Raw genomic sequence first — 16,693 nt, 5'->3', positions numbered from 1 at the left:
CGACTCTGCGACTCTCTGCATTTTCCTGCTCTGACAAGTGGGGAAAACTCTAGGGTCTTTCCCCGAGAAAACCTAATGCACCTATCGCTTTCAGAAACAAATCCGCCGCTGGCTGGGCCAAACTTGGAGGGATGGAAAAATAATAAACGACCTGATATTCCTTATAGGCATCAAGTAACGTTAGATGATATCGATTAGTGATTTTATCGAGTTCTCTGAAATATTGGATAACGCCCAGTACACGTTTCTCCATGATTAAATATTGTATCATCCCTTATTCACTCCTATATATATATAAATCACTAGTGTTTATACTGTGTAATTTATACACGCAGAGTAACCTTGGCTAATATTACTCGAAAAAGTGTACAAATTTATTGTGCAAATCACCTAATCATTTGTTACTAAATAAATATTTAATTACTAATGTTAAATTTAATTAAATACAGAAATTAATTACCGAGCCATGGAACGATAAAGATTAAATTCTATGTTTCTGACATTAAGAGCATTTCGCTTTAGTAATAACAAATTAATGTTTATTTCCATGTAAAACTCCTGCAATTATAGTCGTGTCTATTGCATTCGTAACCAGCAGTTAATATCTGCAGAAAAAAGTCTCTGTTATACACATCGCACAGAATTAGACAATATTGATCAGCGATTTTATCGAGTGCCGTGAAATATTGGATTACGCCCAGTACATGATTCTCCATGATCGAGTTCTCATCTTTTATTTAGTCCCACTTAAACCACCAATTTATAAAACTTATTTTATAAGACTCGCGATTGTTGCATGCATTATTGGGGCACCTGACGCCTACCGAAACAAATTCACTGAAGTTGGGACACCTTTGGAGAAATGGGAAGAATAATGAACGACCCGAGACTCGCTCTACACATCATAAGCAGCCTTAGATAATATCGATCACCGATTTTATCGAGCTCTCTCAAATATTGGACAACGCCCAGTATCTACACATACATTTCTCCATGATCGAGACCTCCCAATTTAGTCCCACTTAAAACACCAGTTTATACTACTTATTTTATCAAACTGTACCAATACTTGTAATCCCTTTCTTCCTATTTAAATAATTTTTTCTTTGTTACATCCGAATAAAAATTACTGAATTTAAACCTGTACTTATATTCAGCGATTGATAAAATTTCAAAAAAACTTCGTATATTTGCATAGAAAATTTTATACGAAAAATTTGTAACGAATCCAACTCTCGGTCGAGTGGCTATAGAAAATTTCCTACAATGTCCTTGACCTTTCATCGATAGGCCATTGAATTTTTTCGTCCCCCAATGATAGAGACACATTTGGTTAAAGACTGCCAAGTTTTCTATTTGCGCGCGCCAGGTCACATAAAAAGTAAAGTCGGGTGGCGCTCTCGCTATGAAATATGTCTAACTGGAAACGCGATATCGAGAGAAGCCATCACAATGACACTCGCACATCATCTCCAACACAATAACACACAGCAGGACAGATTTTTTAAACAGTAGATCGCGTTACAAAATATTTTCAAACTCTGAGAATTAATTTTCCCTCGAGAGCGATATCCGTTTCTATATTTATTTTTTTTTATCTTGCACTCGTATTTGGACAATTGTTCGATAGTTTCTCTTCTTTTATATTCGTTGTAATTTTGTTGATTTTTTTTCACCCTCCCTATAGATTGATGGAAAATATACGTTTTGTAAACTACCTATACGAGTATTCGCTACTATGCTATATGTATATATATACAGAGCAATTTTTCTTATCGTAAATCGAGTCGAGATTTTCATTTCTGTCAGTTCTGCCAGATTTTGGCTTTGTGAAAAATATCACGTCAGCTTCTACGCTGCCACAGTTGACCGAATCTTTTCCCGCAATACTGGACCAGGATTCAAAAAGTTATATCCTCAGGAGAGTTGCTACATTTACTGGAACAAACGTCACTGAAAACTTTTCATTCGTCACTTTATTCCTCGCGATCGAGCAAGTATATTTCGCAACTTCCATCCATAGCTACATTCTCAGCTTCGAAATTGGCCTTAACAAAATTCTCCTATATATGAAAGAATCCATTTCTCCAGTGAAATCAGATTTTTCCTCCTCGAGACAATTCGTTCAACGCCAATTGCATAAATTCATTTGTATATATATATATATATATATATATACCACTGAACGTAGTTGTGCAGAACCACAATTTTCAGAAACAATATAATGAAATTGCAAAAGAACAATAGAGTTAACTAAATTTGATAGGAAATTTGATCAGTAAACTCTGTGTGTTGTTAGAAGAAAACTAATTTTACAAATCTTAATTACGTTAAAAGTTCTCATAACCGGTAGATCTCTTGTTACACAACAACGTCTATTTGTATATTTCTATCGATATAAGAATTAACCTCGAGTATGTTACAATTATGTTTGATAAAAATTAAAAGAAAAATTCCATACATGCGATATTTGGGACTCACTGGCCTCCTTACATCCAATCGTAACGTTTCAATTTTTTCACATTAGCATATAAAGCTTTTGATTGCACTCGATCCTTAAACGTTCTCTCGATAGGCATTTACCAGTGAGGTTGAAGTGCCTCTACTGGCAGAATTTCTCTGGGTTGCTTTTGCTTCCCTCGGAGCATTGCACCGAGTGATTCCCCCACTCTTGTGGACGCGCACGATATCGAGTTTCCTAGATTATAATGAAAAAGAAAGTAATGGAGAGTGGAGGAGGAAAGGTAAATTTTGACAAGAACTTTGCGTTTACCACATTAGATCCTGGTCGAGATTGGACGAAGTAAACCGAAGTAAAGACATTGGTAAAGCGATCCATTGCATAACAAACACGTCGCTGACCAGCAGGCTCCTTTGCTCCTTATCAGATATATAAAAACGAGTGGTGCAGTGGGAGGAAAGTGACAGCTCGACACCAATGTGTTACACTTGTACCATGAATTTCTACACTTGCAGTTTTCCAATATATGACCTGATTTTTTCCATCACGCTCTACCAAGCTTTATTTCTTTTCAACCCTTCCCTGCATTATTATCCCTATTCTTCACATTACCACCACTCGCTGCAATTGTTCAGTTTGCTCGTTTATCCAATTTAAAAAAATGTTCAAATGAATTTCGTGCTTGTCGAAGCTCACCTCGGCGAGCTTTTCTCACGTGAATTATTTCTGCAAAAACAGCTCGCTTATATTTTTCTTCGAATCATTCGGTGAGTTGGCGAAGATTTTCCAGCTTTTCCTGACAAAGGGGTCATTGTAAGGGAGCACGATGGTATTTTCAGGTATTTTCAAGTAATTGTCGAGTGGATAACTTGGAGTGACTGTGGATGGGGGTGGATGCTTTGGGTCGAGCCCTATATATGATATATCGAGTTTATTTGTCGGTGACAATCAGGCCGGAAAATAACGAAGCTTCTTTGCTTTGTATTAATGATCTGGTTATTGAAGGAAATGTGATTCTCGATACTCGGCACAGAGCTTAGCCCCCGGTACTCCACTATTTTTCTTCACTTTTCACCGTTCACTGTCAGCTATACCGAGGAACCTTTGTACCCCCTCCCCCCAAACCTTTCTTCCCACTCAAGCATCTCTCGTCAGACTCAAGATAAGAGTATCATTAAAATTTTTTACCATAGAGCGGTGAAAGATATTGGGGAGAATATTTGTCGTTTATTAAGTTTAAAACATTTTTAAATATTTGAAATAAAAGAGGCTTTTTATTTTTAATACACTGCTCAATTCTGATAAAAGGTTGTAAATTAATGGAAACTGGTCTGATAAAAGTGGAGCTTTTTCACAAGGAGGTATAACAATAGCAATGAGTTCATTTGAAAGGAGCATTAGTTGCAGAGGGAAATTAAATTGTGTAGTAGATTTGCATAGGACCTGATTGCAGTTCGTGCGTATATTTATAATTAAGGGGGTGGTAGGTGAGTCACTGGAAAAATAAGTAGGTTGGAGGGTTGTTACGCGTGAAAGGAGGCGACTGTTTACGTGAGGTTCACGGGCCAGGAAAATTATCCCTATTTTATCTCCTTAAGGCTTGGCCGACCCTAAACTACGGAATGCCAAGGGTTCGGGACCAAATCCCGGAGTCAAGTAGCCTCGGACCCTCGCAAATCATTAATGAAGTTACAGCAACTTCACTGCTCGTCAAATGTTTTTCTTTTTTTCCCTCCTTGTCTTTTCTCATGATTTTCTTGGGTTTTTTCATTTCCACTGCGCCGTACGAGATTTCTCCAAATTTTCCGCTCGAATATAAAATTCACTACGGTATATATTGTCCCATCGTTCTGCAACTTGCAAAAAAGAGGAGCAAAAAAACGTGAGTCTGAGTGATAATTTTTAACTCTTCATCCCCTGTCTATTATAAAATTCATAACGAATAAAAAATGCTTCGCATCCCTTCGCGTAACTTTTGCTGGAATTACGAGTACCAGACGTTGCGATGAGGAAAAAACTCGCCATTTTTAACGAATTTAAGCGTAAATTTGCTTCGCGAAATTTCAAAGGTTATTTCTTACAACTTAGAATGATGCCAAGTCACTGTGCTGTATCCTTAAGAATGTGTTCTTTTCAAAATTTGGCTGCATAAATTGGGTCAAGAAACTTCAGTTTTTCTTCAACGTAGAACTACTTTACCGACAGATTTTTTCTTCAAATTGTGAATATAGAAGTTGCGAAGGAGAAATAATTCTAATTTCTTGGTCCAATTCTTCGACCTTCAAAGCGGAAAGTTTCGAATCGCAAAATTTATAGTATCGTTGCAAAAAATAAATGGCTAAGAGGTAATTTCTCGAAATTTTTATACGTTAAGAGGATTCTTGAGTCGACCGAACTTTATCGACCAAACTTGTCGAGATTTGATAGAAATTGTAAACTTCTCCTAAGTTTTAAATTGTTTAGCGGAGATTTTGCAAGATAGTGATCTTTGTAGTGGAATAATTTCATGAAAGAAAAATAAACGAGCACTGTGTTATCGATAGAGTTTCTCTGGGAGCTGGGGAACGCGTGCTGGTTGAAAAAGACTGAACAGCAAACAGGAAATGTAGGTTATCCATTTTTGTCTCTCGCACGAGAAAACCGATATAAAAAGGCGAACAATTCGAACGTGGCAAGAGTATTTTCCCAACCAAACGTTTTAGTAGTGTACTCGGTCGATAAAAATTTGCTTGTGAATTCGAGTTAACATTCTCGCTTTTGCCTTTGCGCAAAGCGTCAATCACTTTTATCCAATAAGTTTCTTCTTAAAATGCAATAGAGTACAAAGGGTCGAAACACAGATTCCAGTATTTTCTAATATCCCTCGAAAAGCACTCTTAACCTAAAAATGTTGAAGCTTTTCATTAACCAGGACTCCAGAATTACTTTGCAGCTAAGGGTAAAATTTAAAATGAAAAACTGAGCGACTCTTTCACTTTGCTAGTACAAAATTATTACGTCGAACAGAAAAATAAAAACAGATTTTTCAAAGATTTACAACAATCGAAAGTTTGGAAATAAATTTCCAAGTGGAAAATCACGATATTTATTGTCGACGTAACTCAAACAGAAATATTTTGTTTTAATATCAATAAAATTTTACGCCAGGTAGCATTTAATTTTGCACTCTATTTAATGAAGTTATACGTTAGAGAATGGATATAATTATTAGGCCCCATTACATCCATTTTAGAAATGAAGTTTGCTGCTAGAACATTTTTCTGAAACTTTTAATTCAATAAAATTATACCAAGACAGGGAAGAAAATGCACTCTCTAGTCTACCATGAAATTCGATCATGAAGCCAATTAACGTTTCCAACAACGTTAAAATTTAACCCTTTTCCCAAGGGTTTAAACAATTCGTCGTGAAGAAAAATGAATTAAATTAATTTTATAAATGTAAGATGATAGAGGGAGAGGATGAGAGAGAGAGAGAGAGAAAGTGGAAAATAAAAAAGTACTAGGCAGAGTTGTGGAACTTTGGTAAGGGAAGATTTTTATCGTAATAAACGATTTCTGCGAAAGATTCCTAAGAGGAGGTCGGTGGTGATCCCACGGGGGAAAACTCACGCGGCTTCGGGTAAGCTTTCCTAGTTGGGTCGGTTGGTTAGGGGGTTGAGGGTAGATATCGTAAATTCAGTTCACTCGCTAACTCGTTTGAATAGCCAGTTCCGAAATGTATTACAGCATTACCATAGTGGTTGAAATTGCGGAAGTTCGGTGGTTCAATGGCCCCTGCGAATGTATCAAACCAGAGGGTAAACATCCAAAGGCCAAAAAATAATGGCCAAGCATTTATATCACAGCTCCTTTTGTTAAAACCATGTTAAAAATAAATGAACAGAAATCAAGTCTGTCGATGGATGAATCGCACAAATGCAGCTAGGTGAAGCAGCAGTCAAAATTCTTGTATATTAATAAGACAATCGTGTGATGGAAAGTTTCGGTTGATCCAATTGTCCCTCAAAATATATTAAATCAGAGACCAAACTTCCAATGACCAGCAAATACTGATTCATCATTGCTATTATGAATGAGGATAAAGAATATTTTAATTAATATAAAAATCACACAATTATATATATATATATATATAACTTGGTACAATAATCAAAGTTGTTGTAAAGAGCCGTAAGATAACAGTGTGACGTAGTTTGGAATGATTTATTAGACCCTCGAAATTAATCAAAGCCAATGGTACACATCCAAAGGGCAAAAAGCAATTGCTAAACATTTTTACCACATTTTCTTTCTATTTAAAGCTGATTAAAAATAAATGAGAATAAAAAATATTTTGATTGATGAATGAATCATACAACAGCAGTTTGGTGGAAACACTAAAGTTGTTTGATATTCGCGAGACAATGGTGTCGTGCAAAGTTTCAACTGAGAGGAATACTTGGTGCTTCGAGGAAGAGAGCATGCTCGTTGGAAATTCTAAAATTATCTTTTAATTGCTAAGAGCGTGAGAATGTCGCATCGATCATATTTCTTCCGTAAACATTTAATAGGGATGGGAATCGTAGCGTGAAAGAGGGGGGGGGGGTGAAAGAGGCAGTTAAAGCATGTATATAGAAGCATTAAAGATCCGTCGGGATAAAGTTAAGCTCCATTCGCAGGTGGAAGATCAAGCGTTGAGAGGGAATAAGCAGATGGACTTGAAAATTAATAGGGCACATAAATGAATATCAAATAACTATATGTAAGAAATTTGATAAATATCGATACTTTGAAAATGAAAAAATAAATATCCACGTGGAGGAGTAATGAAATTATAATCGAATGAGATTAGTGAAAAGGGGTGTATTATATTAAGCATGAGGAAATTTTGCCAAGGGTGCAGGGCTACAATGATTGTGGGAAGTTTCGAAATGGAGAGAAAGGCAAAGAGAGATTGTGAACGGCTGGGTATTAAAATCCAGTGGAAGAAGGTAAAATAATTCGTGGAAAGATCTTGGGGCGAGTCCATCGTGGGAGTGCAAGCAGATAATCCAAGTTAGATACCGTGAAGGTAAATGCGAGCTTGCGAAATCCTGAAGACACTACGGAAAATTCCTCTCTTACTCAATAAAGGAATAGTGTCCGTGAACGAAAAATCGACACCCGCGCACAAAACTCTCATGAAATTCCTGATAAATTCACGAAAAATCTCCACGGATTATCTGCTGAATATCGTAAGAGAAATAACGTCGACTCGTCAATCACCATTTTCATATCTTTCAATGGAATTCTGATCCTAAATTCGTTCTTGAAATACGATATTCTAAAGATTTTCCAAGGTTTTACCGAAAAGAGACAGAAATACATTTACAGACTCTGTAAAGTTATTATATTCACAAATTTACAGCTAGCATCGTGTAAAGTACGTGATTTCTGAGAACCCGTGTTATTTCCCTGAAACACAGTTGTGACATTTTCTTTTCATTATACTGTTTCACAAGACTTTTCATTCTATGAAATCCAATCCAGTTTTCATTTTAAGAAGCTTGAAAAAGTTTGCTCGCAACGATCGTCTTATTGTTTGCCACGGTTTCTCACCGGTTTTTTTTACTTTTTTTTCCAATGCAAAAAGTTAACTGTTTTATCGAATGGTCCTCTCATAAAAATATTTATGCAGCAATTATCGATAAAACCATAATATTGGACTTTCCGTAATTTTATTTCTCTTTCTCCAATATTTACGATTGCTCGATATACCATTTTGTAGGAATAATTTAGTATGCAGGAGTGAAACTTTGTTCTGGGTGATATTAATTCTTCTCTTGATTCGTTGAAATGGTTTCAAGGAAATTTTATGGCTGAAGATCGTGCAAGATGAGAGGCGTAAAAACTGTCGGTGGAATTTTAAAGGAGGTACGCTGGCAATCTTGGGGGAACACGTGACTACGATAAAAGCTTCCACGCAAGCTGCCGGCGTGTGCTTTTGGTCGTTCGTGCAGGGCATGTGCTTGCAAGCTACGAAATATTTTCCCAGTAATGCACCGAGCAACGGTAGAGACACTGAGAGCCTTCAACATTTATCTATACCTTGTAGTTGTCAAGGAACGTTTTAGTGCTGCCACCGTGATACGCAAATTCCATAAAGAAAATCTAATACGAAATTTCAGATCTGAAAAGACAGAAAAAGTGAAAAAAAAATCAATAAAACACATGAGAAAATTTAAACAAGAGAGAGAACTAAGAAAGAATAATATTCTCAAACCAAACAATTCATTGAGAGTAATTGGAACAAAATTGTAAAAGAGAGCAGAGAGCAGAGAGCAGAGAGAGAGAGAGAGAGAGAGAGGGAGAGAGAAAACTAAAGAGAGAGGTAAAATAAATTTTGCTTCGAATATCAAAAGAATCCAGCCTATACGTATGAGGAAAGAAAAACGAATAAATTGAGGAGAGCAAAGTGGAGAGAGGGTATATTTAAATGGATGTGGATTGGGACATAGGGGAGGGGGGGGGGGGGGTACGAGAAGGTAGTAGAAAAATTTGAAATGGAGAACCAGGCAGGATTGGGCAAATTTTAATAGAAAATAAGTCCTAAATCTGTGAGGAGATGGGTAAAAATAAATAAAACGTGACTGGAGTTATAAATGGGGGTGCAAGGTGATCAAAGGAAGAAATTCTGTTATTCGTGTATAAAATGTGAAACAGTTTTGTAAAAAGGGAGATGGATGTTCTCCAGGGGGAAACAGAGAGGAAGAGGGAAGGAGAGAGCAAAGTACAGAAAAAAGCTATAAATGGAGGAGGAGGGATGGAGAGAAAAGTTAATGCAGTAAAAATATAAGAATAATTTGAAGTACGGAGGGAGAGTGTGAAGAGAGGGGGAGAGGTGGAGGGTGAAATAAGAGGGGAGGGGGGAGGTGTTCAAAATAACAAAAAATTAGAAAAAGAAGAAAATTCAAAAAGTGGGTGGTATTGGGAGGGGTGGAGGGTGACTAGTAGCACTGCGACTTTCGCGGAATAATTTTCGCACTCCCTCTCGCACGTACCTCTCTCGTGCCTCGTGCCACGGGAGAGAATACCTTCCGGTCCCGCTACTGACGAATCACTGGCGTCGAGTCGAGTCAACTCAGTCACCAGTGGAGTGAGTGCCCCTCGGAGGAAGCCGGCGCGGCGCCTGCGTCCCCGACTACCCTCTCTTAACCCCCCTGGCCCTCAACCCTCGAGACAGAGTTCACCGAACAAGGATGGAAACAAGAACGCACCGTTGTTGTCGAGGAAAGGCTGGGAAAGGGTGCAAGGGGAGGGGGTGCAAAGTTAGAGAGAGAGAGAGAGAGAGACAGACAGAGAGACGTAAAGAGATGGAAAAAGCTGCAACGTATAGGAGCTTTTGCGATCAAACGAGAGTAAGAGAGAAAAAGTATAAATATCAACCCTTGGAGAGGCAGGGAGAAACTCTACGTTTATAACGAAGGTTGAAGGAGGATGACTCGTATTTGGAGGGAGAGAGAGAGAGAGACGGAGCAGCAAGGACGGATGTTAAGAGTAGGCAAGCTGAAAAAAAGAGAAGGGTGGATTTTATATTTATATCGAGAAAACTAGACAAGGATGCAAGGATACAGCAGTGTGTCAGAACGACAGACACAGAGAAATTGTATATGTGTTTGTGTGTGGGTGTATTTGAGAGAGATAGAGTGACTCAAAGAGAGCATCACCCTGAGGAATAATGAGGAGAGATCTTTCCTCTGGTGCGGCAAGGATAAGCAGCGAAGGTTAAAAAGAGGATAAGCACGAGGAGAGAGGCAGAGAGAAATGAAGAGAGACAGTGAGAGGCAGATAATATCATCGTTTAATACAAGAAGGTGAGATAAGGAGGAAAATGTTCTACACACGACAAGAGCAAGAGCAAGAGCAAGAGAAAGAGAAAGAGCAAGAGAAAGAGAGAGAGAGAGAGAGAGAGCTAACCATCAATACCAGTAGGTTAAGCAGAGATAGAGATAAAACACAGCTAGTGAGAAAGAGGAAGGAGATAAAAAAAGAGAGGAAACGTCAGTAAAACAAGAGTCTCTTTAAAGGTGGTGGAACAGAGAAAGAAGATGACTGGGGTATGTATATATATATATAGAGTGAGAGGCACCGAATTCAAAAATAGAGAGACAGAGTATTGGACTGAGTGTAGAAAAAATTGAATCAAGAAGGGGAGGGGTGAATTCGCTGGAACTGTGCAGGGGATGAATAGATTTATTGTTTTATTAAAGTAGAATTTTGGCGAGATAAGGGATGAAAGGGGTTCAAATAGGGGGAGACGAGAAGGAATTAAAGATAATGATCCAGATACGAGAAATGAGATGAGTCAAGATTGGAACAGGGATGCATCCAGGGTAATAAGTTTACTTAATGAAGTAATATAATCCAACAATGAAATGGAGCATTTAATAGAACTGCATAATGAACTTAGCAGACGTTTCCTGGATCCTTATAACAGTTAATTATAATTATCATAATTATTGTTATTTCTACTAGTATCAGCATCCCTAGTGGCCATCAATTTTCTTATTATTATCATCACTGATAACCAATGGAAATCTGCAATTTTTATTTCAAAATCTTTCTTCGTCTTATATTCGAATATTGTTTTCTTGTTATAAATAATAATTGTTTTAATGAAAGTATCCTTCTAATCATTTTCTATTCCCTTCGCTGAGGCGTCTGACTTATTTCATTCGTACTACTGGTTTACTAACACTTTGTTCTATAATGAACTGAATATTCGATATTTGCAAGCTGTAATATTAATTAAAATTTTATAGACCATCCAACAACCGTATCTGTTGCTGTTCAATGAACTCTGAAACTTTTCTTTTCACGATTAATCTCGTGTATTAATGGGAACATAGTTACCGCCGGATATAAGAGGGAATCAGCGATAAATGCATGGGAGCGATACGAAACGCCGGAACCAATAAATTATTGAATTTTCCATCTGTGAGAAGTGAGACGGGGGGGGGGGGAGAGTGGATGAAGGAAAGGTGAAGCGAGTCGCGGGAAATGTCTGGGAAAATTGGAGTATTACCAAAGGGCGTCTCTAGGAATGTAAAACTGGGTTAGTATATGGATAGACGGGGAGCAAGGGGCTGAGGTTTTACAGGAGGAAGCGGAATGGAAAAGCACTAGGGTCTTTTTTAACTACCTGCCACATCTGAGCCTGCCAACATCCATTTGATTCTTCCTACGACCCAAATCAGCTGTGGATTTTCACTCGCAGCCCAACACAGAAACCCTCCAAAAGCCAACTTCGCCATTAATGGGAACAAACATCCGTGTTACCAGGAACAAACGAAAAAATTGAATCGTCAATAACGCCTTTTGATTTCAATCGTGTGTATATAATTTTCCGAGTTTTCTCTTCTTAATTTACACTGACATATCTTCTAACAACTTCATAATTTATATAAAATTGCTTGACCTTCGAGTCAGTACAATTAAAGGTTTTTTTTTTAATCATGAAGAAGGTTCTTTTAAGTACCTGTCACATCTAAGTCTGCCAACTTCCATTTGATTCCTACAATGACCTAAATCAGCTGCTGAATTTTTCTTACTGTCTAGCAAAATTCTCTTAAAAGCCAAGAAGAATTCGTGTTACGAAGGAAAAAAGGAAAAACTTTCTTTGTCAATAACGCTATTTGCTTTGAACAATTTATATTGACAAAAATTTCTGTCGTTATTTTCCTCACACTCCTGTGTTTCCTCAACGAGTAGAAAATTTTGCAGTTTTATAATTTAAATAAAACTGTTTGGATATCGAATAGTTGTAATGAAAAACCTTTTTAATTACGAAGAAAGGACTTTTACCCAGATAGCATAATGCACGTCTCTTCAGCATGTATTAAAAATAATCTAAAAATATTCTAGTATCTATACTGCGAGCATTTTACACCATCCCGTTAATTATCCAAACATACCAATGCTCATTTTATCCCTCCACGATATAAATCAACCATGAATAATCACTCTAATTGAACAAAAATACCAAAGTCCAATGAAAAAGAGAATTTGTCAATAAGACTCACAGCTTTTCCCCACAATCATTTGTTAAAAACTTTTCGTTATCTAATTCCCATAATCTGAAAAAAGATTTCCAGCTCTGAAATAGTCGTATAATTAAAAGGGATTCTTTTCAATTATGAAGAAGAATCGTTAATCAGATTAGAGAGACAATAGGCTTGTCTCTGGCATTTATCTCTGGATGGTCCGGCTGAACAGTATCGCACAGGCAGCGACGCTTTTCCGTGAGTTATACGTTCACGTCAGGATAGACAATTCTTCGATCCAAATGTCAAGCAACAGACGCTTTTATCGGGACTAACTTCGTCAATATACTTGGTTCAATGCCAACTAACTAACCGTCACCTTCGATGTTCCTCATTCGCACTTTCAATATCCAATTGATCCTAGCAATATCCACGTAAGATTTCTCTCCGAGGAAATTCAATGTGCGATATTCGGATATTAATTTCACACTAAAAATGCATGAAACAGAAAATAGTTTCAATGAATTTTCAATTTATAGCCGAACGGAGGGCAGGGTGGAGGGGTGGGGGCGTGAATCGGTCTGAATATTACATAACGTATTCCCTGGTAGCTTTGAAGCCCACCGACCCAGTATTGGCACAACATTCATTACGTCTTTTGCTTTATACAAGTATAAACAGTGCCCGTGTACCCAGTGAAATTGCCGAAAATGCGGGAATCCGTGATCCTTATTGCATTTCCCGAACGGGTGTTGCTAACTGGGTCACCGGCGGAATTCCCTAGCTCGTAACTCTTAATCTCAATAATATTGCACTAGCGAATAGCTGCAATTTTAGCGATGAAAATCGCACGAGCAATTTTTTTACGCATTGGAAATATTCGAAAATATTTCGGCCTGAAAAAACTCGCTGTGCTTATACCGGAAGTTTATCCGAATGAAACTCAATCTATCCCGGTAGGATCGCTTATTGATGAATTTAGATTGGCGAAATTTCATGGAATTAGGGATTATACAAGCGCGAGCTTCGGATTGGATCGATCGGTCCCCGTTGATTAAGTTCGTATTGTGATCGAGATCTTAAAAAGCTTTCGGGACGCGCGTACGTTTTAGCACGGCGTTCCGGAAAATTTGCAAATATTTGCTCGGCAAACATTTTTGTATTTTGTGTAAAAACACATGGAAGATTGGCGCGCGCACTGCAGGGAATCCCCGTCGTAAGTGGAAAAGGAAGGTTCGCTGGTGCGAGTGGAGAAAGCACTGGATGGAACGGACGAATCAAACTGATAATCGGACAAATCTCACGAGGGAGAAAGGGGAAAGACGGAAAGTTTGATTTTCCGTAGGAACGAGCGATGGTGAAATTTGGAGCGCGAGGCTGCTGAGTAGATTAATAGAAATATATAGAAGAATTGAAATCCATCCGGTTATGAAAAAAAGGTCGAGGATGCTCGAGAAAATGAGCTATTGATTTGGCAAAGCGTGTTCAATTGAAGTTTCACTCCGCAGTATAGTATATAGGATCGCATCCCCCTCACGAATTACGCTTAACCCAATTTATATTTCCCAACAAATGAGCCTCTGCACACGTCCCTGACGATTGATCGAAATATCAACAGCTGTTTAAAGCAATTAATCACAATCAATTAAACATTTTTTCCAAATTAATCACTGCAGCTATATGCGCTGATCAATAACCTACTTTGCGAAAAGTTCTCGTTGAAAATCAAATGGTAAAACGTGTAAGGATATTTTTACAAATATTGACATTAAATGTTTAAATGTCATATTCAGATTATTCGAGTCGATTCTCGATCTGGTACGAGCCAAGCTTTTCACCGAAGAATAACGAGGCCAGTGATTATTCGTTAAAAGTTCCGAGTAGTTTCGGTATGTTTACATCTGTTCGATGGGAAAGTGGAGCATTATCGATGTAGAAAATGCCACATCCCAATGCCTAGTAGCTATATAAGCATTTTACCTAATTCGATTTCTCACTCCATTCTCCAAATTCCCTGATTTTCCTCGCAGTCTTTCGATAATTATCGAAGATTATTATCCGATTACAATTTGGATTATGAGATTTTTCAGTCAATTGAGTTAAATAGGGGGGAATAAAATAACAATGCTATCTTGTGGACTAATTAATATTATCTATTTTAGCTTTGGTCATTTAATGGCTTTTGCTATTTTTATCGCTTCTACGAGATTGCCCGGACAAAGGCGCAGAGACCTGCTTTTTCCTATGGAAATACACGGACAACGAACGTTTAAGTGTGCCAGTGTGTATAGGTTAACTTTGGTGTTGGATTACTAAGCTGGTCTCTCTCTCTCTCTTCAAACCTCCCCCCCCCCCCCCCCTCCTACTCTACGCCCAGTCTCACCTCCCATCTCTTCGGTAGCTTTGGCTAGTATTGTTGTTTTAGTGTTCGGGTCACCGTGAAAGTCCGATTGCACGTGTGACGACAGAACCTGACGTATCGAGACCAAAGTGTCTCTGCGAAAACCCAATAGAGCCCACAGCCTACGTCATTGTACTATTTTCATAGAATTTCACACGCCGAAATAGTCTTGTCCATTTGTGTGTGCTGAACTTACTATAATTTTATAAAGTCAATTAGGATGCTGTTGTTGATTTAAAAATAAATTTAGAGTCTAGTTTCTAAATTTGGATTCATGGATAGTCAAATTCAATTTTCTTTGTAAGAATAAACCTATATTTTCTGTTTTGTTTTTCTTTTATCTTTACGAAAACCCAGCAGAGCCCTACTCAAAGCCACACTACACTGTTTTCATAAAATTTTTAACCGTGAAACATGGCCTCGTCGAATTGTACAAGGAAACGAATATATCAAATTTAGAAAATCAAAAAGCCTGCCATTTTTAATTTAGAAAAAGGTTTTTAAGCAAATTTCAATATAGGGCTGGATGTGTTTATAATTAAATTAAATGTTTCGCTGCGAGAATGAAGCTGCAAGTTTGGGATTGAAAGGGGGAGAAAAATTCGACTGATGGACTTTTTGAAGCTTATAGTTAGCGCAAAAATTTGAAACACGCATATAGAGCGCTTGTTATTATGTTACTTGGAAAATTCACAAACACGCTCCACCTTAACCCGTTTCGGTCCAAAATCGATTAGTAAATATAATTTCCACGGTTTTACTAGTGGGACTCACTCAATTGATGAATTTCCAACCGTGATCCATGTATAAGATGTAGCGGCGACGATGACGCGAACAATATTATACATTCGCGCAATATTAATTTTTAAACGGCACTACGCAACGTGAATTTCTTAAACGCGCACTTTTCACTCTCAAATTCTATTCACTTAAATTTGTGGTTTATTCAGTTTTAAGATAAAATCACGAAACTTCCCCACCTTGAGACTCGCACAACACAAATATACCGCACATATATTAAGTACTGACGTCTTTCACGAATTTTGAAGTTATTTCACTGTGTTTTGAGTGAATATTTGATTTAAAATTGAGAGAAGCACGTATCCACAAGACAAACGCACCACGCGCACTACGCACCGACGTTTTTCACGAATTTTGCACTTATTTCACTGCCGAAATTCGTGCCTATCTCCATTCCAAATCGAAAAGTCTCCCAAAATACAGTGAAATAATTGCAAAATTCGTGAAAAACGTCGGTGCGTAGTGCGCGTGGTGTGTACATGTGCTGTGTATTCTAACTTTTTGTAGTTAATAATTTAATATTCTTTCAAAGTACAATATAATATTAAAATGCAGTGTACAGTGAAAATGAAAGCTTTTATATTCGTAATAACTCGTGAAACAATTGAAAATCTCGTAAATATTGTCAGTGCGCGCAGTGCGTGTGTTGTGTTTACATTGTGTTGCTGTGCTTGCAGCGGTCAAAGGCAAAAGTCTCTCAAGGACTCTCGTATAGTCGTTAAGCTTCATTGATTTTATTATAACCCTGAATAAACTATAAAATTAATTCAATACATTTAAATCGAATAAGATTTTTTTGTCTTAGTTACAGTGGGCGCTTCACACACACTCTGGGCTAAAAGTGTGCGTTTCAAAAATTCCGCGGCGCGTAGTGCCGTTTGAAAATTAATTGTTCGCGAGTGAATAATGTCGTCAGTGTCATTATCGCCATCGCCTCCGCATCTTACGCATAAATAATAACTGAAAATTCACCGAATGAGTGATTCCCACGAGTAAAATCGTGGTAACTGTTTTTAAAGAACTTTAC

Source organism: Prorops nasuta, unplaced genomic scaffold (genome assembly GCF_024137725.1).
Source record: "Prorops nasuta isolate Cenicafe-Biocafe unplaced genomic scaffold, Cenicafe_Pnas_1.2 PNAS00006, whole genome shotgun sequence".
Classification (NCBI taxonomy): Eukaryota; Metazoa; Arthropoda; class Insecta; order Hymenoptera; family Bethylidae; genus Prorops; species Prorops nasuta.
Note: the sequence above shows the minus strand (reverse complement) of the source record.